Source organism: Cherax quadricarinatus, chromosome 28 (assembly GCF_038502225.1).
Source record: "Cherax quadricarinatus isolate ZL_2023a chromosome 28, ASM3850222v1, whole genome shotgun sequence".
NCBI lineage: Eukaryota > Metazoa > Arthropoda > Malacostraca > Decapoda > Parastacidae > Cherax > Cherax quadricarinatus.
This window is the reverse complement of record NC_091319.1, coordinates 28,394,095-28,398,459: the sequence shown is the minus strand read 5'-3', so window position 1 is coordinate 28,398,459 and position 4,365 is coordinate 28,394,095.

The window sequence follows — 4,365 nt, the reverse complement described above, 5'->3', positions numbered from 1 at the left end:
AGCCTGTAGAGCACTAAGGGAGTCTGAGACTACCACAAATGATGACACAGGCATAGATGCAATACGAATAAGTGCTGCAAGAATGGCATACAATTCAGCAGTAAAAATGCTAGCCGAAGATAGTAAATGCCCCCGCACGACGCTGTCCAGAAACACTGCTGCGAATCTGACGCCGTCTGAAGACTTAGAGCCATCTGTGTACACAGCGATGGCATGAGAATGGGAGTTGAAGTGATCAAGAAAAAAAGAGCGGGAAGCCACTGTGGAGAAATTTTCTCCAGGAGGGGGGTATCAGCCCCCTTCAGCCCCCTTCAGCCCTTTCAGCCCTGAGGGGCCACTCAGAAGGGGCGAGCGTCTTGTTTACTGCTAGAGTAATTGATCACAGATGCTATGCCACGTAGTCAAATGACCTCTGCTCCTTGCAGCGGTGTTGCAACGTGTATTTTTATAAGAGACAGTACATCTCTTACTTAGCAGGACAATTAAGGAAAATCCTGCTCCCACTTTATTACCATAGTAAAACTAGTGTACATTGTTGTCTATGATTAAGACAGCAAGAAACAAACATTCTGCTTTGCTTCATCGAGGAGGTGACAAGGATGCAAGGTACTAGGTCAGCGTTTTTTTTTTGTGCTGGGGGCAGTGACGGCATGGAGCACGGTAGCGTCTGGCAGACTATCTTTGACTCTAGGTAGAGTGACACTGACGCCAGGAGATCTGTGCGTTAGTGTGAGCAAAGTGTCTCTAACACAAACACTTCAGAGAAGTGTGATCAGCTTCTCTTGTGATACATTGTGAACAATAAAGACAAATCTTGTGGAACATAGTGTACCAGTGTGCGTTTCCTAGACAATGGAAGACGTGGACATCCAAGGACACTTCAGCTTCTATCAAGTCACCGATATCTGTCGAAGGTGTTGAGAACACCATAGCTCACGTTACAAAGAGCAAGGTATGTTACGAATTTCTTGTAGATCGGGGGATTGCGCAATTCTTGAGTCACAAGGAGTTTGTAATCAACCTATAATCGGCAGTAAGGTGTGGACTTTTGAGTCCAAACAAGTAAGTATTTCGTCAGCCATCATCGAATGAAATATGCTGACATAACACCCCCTAGGGGTAATTTATACTTACAAATTGTATCTCTTGACAGCCCACTGTTGTGATGGTTTCGACAGCTTCTAGACCTCGTCTGCAGGGGCGGCTGTGTAGACGATTTGCTGTCATTTATCAGCTAAGTGTTCATTATATATAGTTATAATAAACACGGCAGGTAAGGCCAAAAATCTCAACAGCCACCGTAGGCAGTTGAGCTTTCGAGCAAGGGAGTGAGAAAGAACAGACCCGAACAGCTGGAACTTCCCAGGGGAGTAGGGAAAAGTGAGATGCTACATGAACATATAAAGGTGGTAACTGAAGGGAAGACAAGAGCGAATGTAGGCGAAGAGAAAAGGGACGGAGCAAACAGGGGCGGCGAATGAATAAAGAATGTCTACTAATATTGGTGACCATTCTATTAATGGAAGGATTGTGGAGATCGTGAGAGCGTACATAGTAGCGAAGGCAATGGGCATCACGGCGATCAGACAAGGATGGAACATTCGCTTCTGCATAGAGGCTCTCAACAGGGGAAGAGCGAAAAGCACCAAGGCACAAACGTAATCCTTGGTGATGGATGGGGTTAAGGCTAGAGAAAGTAGCAGGAGAGGCCGCTGAATAAATCTGGTCACCATAATCGAGTTTCGATAAAACGAGGGCTGAATGTAGGCGAAGCAGAGTTCGACGATCAGCTCCACAGGAAAGATGAGCAAGGGTTTTAAGAAGGTTTAGCCGGCTGTGACAAGTTGCCTTCAGAGAGGTAATGTGAGGTTTCCAGGATAACCTACGGTCAAAGAGAAGGTCTAGAAACCTGACTGAATCACGTTCGGCGATACGGGAGCCGTAAAGATACAAAGGATGATCGGAGATGACAGAGCGTCTAGTGAAAGTAATTTGGTGAGTTTTGGTACAGGAAAATTTAAACCCATGCGTGGTGGCCCAAGTGGAAACACGGTCGACCGCATGCTGGAGAGAAACTGCAATGAGATGACAGTCAGCGCCTGCACAAGCAATAGCTAAGTCATCAACATAGAGTGATGACCAAATATTGGGTGGAAGAACAGAGGCCAAATCATTTATAGCAAGGAGAAAAAGTGTTGTGCTTAGAACACATCCCTGAGGGACACCTTCAGCTTGGACGAAGTCCGGGGAAAGAACATTATTGACTCGAACACAGAAATGTCTGTCAGTTAAAAAGTTCTTAAGGAAGGATGGTAGATTGCCTCGGAGGCCTAAGGAGTGGGCCTGGGCCAAAATATTATACCTCCAAGTTGTGTCATATGCCTTCTCATGGTCAAAAAATATGGCAATAACTGAGTGATTATTCGCAAAGGCATTACGAACATACATATCCAAGTGTAGTAAGGGGTCTATGGTAGAACGGCCCTTACGAAAGCCATATTGACTAGCGGAGAGACTGTTGTGTGTCTCTAAATACCACATTAAACGTCGATTTACGAGACGTTCCATCACTTTGCAAACTGCACTAGTAAGAGCGACGGAACGATAGTGGGAGGCATCATGTAGTGCCCGGTTTGCGGAAAGGGAGAACAATGGCAGATTTCCACAGCTGGGGAAAAACTCCTTGTGCCCAAATAAGATTGAAGAGGTGTAAGAGAACTACAAGGGCTGACCGATGTAAATGTTGTAACATACGAATATGAATGTCGTCAGTCCCAGCTGCCGATGATCGGCAAGCTGAGTGTGTTGCCTCCAGTTCTTGAAGTGTAAAAGGCACATTATACTGTTCTTCTCTGAGAGAAGAAAAGTCCAAGGGTACTAACTCTCTGGCAGACTTTGAGGAAAGAAACGAGGGGCATAGATGGAGCCCCCGGGAAATACAGACCAGATGTGTGCCAAGTTCAATGGCAACGTCGAGAGGGTTTGCTACATCAACACCAGCGACCCGTAGAACAGGAGCCGGGTCAGGAGAGTATTTACCACTCAATTTCCTCACTTTTTTCCAGACTGCACTCATAGAAGAAGCAGAGGTGATGGTGGAAACAGTCTCGCCAGCAAGTGCGTTTAGCTTCACGGATGACACGGCGAGCGATCGCACGCTTCTGCTTAAAATCAAGAAGTCTCTCAGCGGTTCTATTGTAACGGTACCTGCCCCATGCAGCGCTTTTCAAACGTACTGCACAAGCACAAGCAGACCACCAAGGCACGCACTTCTGAGAATGCCTGCCCAAGGTTTGGGGTATAGAATGAGAAGCTGCGGTATAAACTGACGTCGAGAAGAGGTGTAGGAGATCATCAATGGAGGATAAAGAAGGAACCTCACTAAAAGCAGTGAGTTGCGAGTAAAGATCCCAATTTGCCCGATCAAATTGCCAGCAAGGGCTACGGAAAGGTGATGAAGAGGAAGGAGAAGTAAGAATGATTGGAAAATGATCGCTGTTATGTAAGTCCGGTAGAACAGACCAGGTGAAGTCTAGTGCAGTGGAGGAAGAGCAGACGGATAGATCGATGCAAGAGAGAGTATGAGTACGAGGATCAAAATGGGTGGGAGTACCTGTATTTAAAACATGGAGGGGGTGAGAGGCGAGAAAAGCCTCCAACTGGATGCCACGCGAGTCACAATGAGACCCTCCCCCAGAGGAAAAGGTGGGCGTTAAAATCACCAAGTAACAGAAGTGGTGGTGGTAAGGATGAAACAAGAAAGGCAAAGTCTGGGATAGAAAATGCTCGCGAAGGAGAGAGATAAGATAAGATAAGATTTCGTTCGGATTTTTAACCCCGGAGGGTTAGCCACCCAGGATAACACAAGAAAGTCAGTGCGTCATCGAGGACTGTAACTTATTTCCATTGGGGTCCTTAATCTTGTCCCCCAGGATGCGACCCACACCAGTCGACTAACACCCAGGTACCTATTTGCTGCTAGGTGAACAGGACAACAGGTGTAAGGAAACGTGTCGAATGTTTCCACCCGGCGGGAATCGAACTCGGGCCCTCCGTGTGTGAAGCGGGAGCTTTAGCCACCAGGCCACCGGGCCACCCAAGGATTATATAAAGAACATATTGTAAACCACTTATTCAAGTGGATATGGGCTGCAGTGTAATGCAGCGAGGTATGGACAAATAGTTGACAGTACGGAATATCATTGCGTAGAAGAAGGGCACTTTCATTAAAGGTCCCATCTGAGAAAGGATCTGAAGAATACAATAAATTATAGCCTGAGAAAGATTGGAAAACAGCCGAGTGTAATTTTGGTTCTTGTAAGCAAGCACAAACAGGGGAAAACCTGGAAAGCAACATCTGAAGCT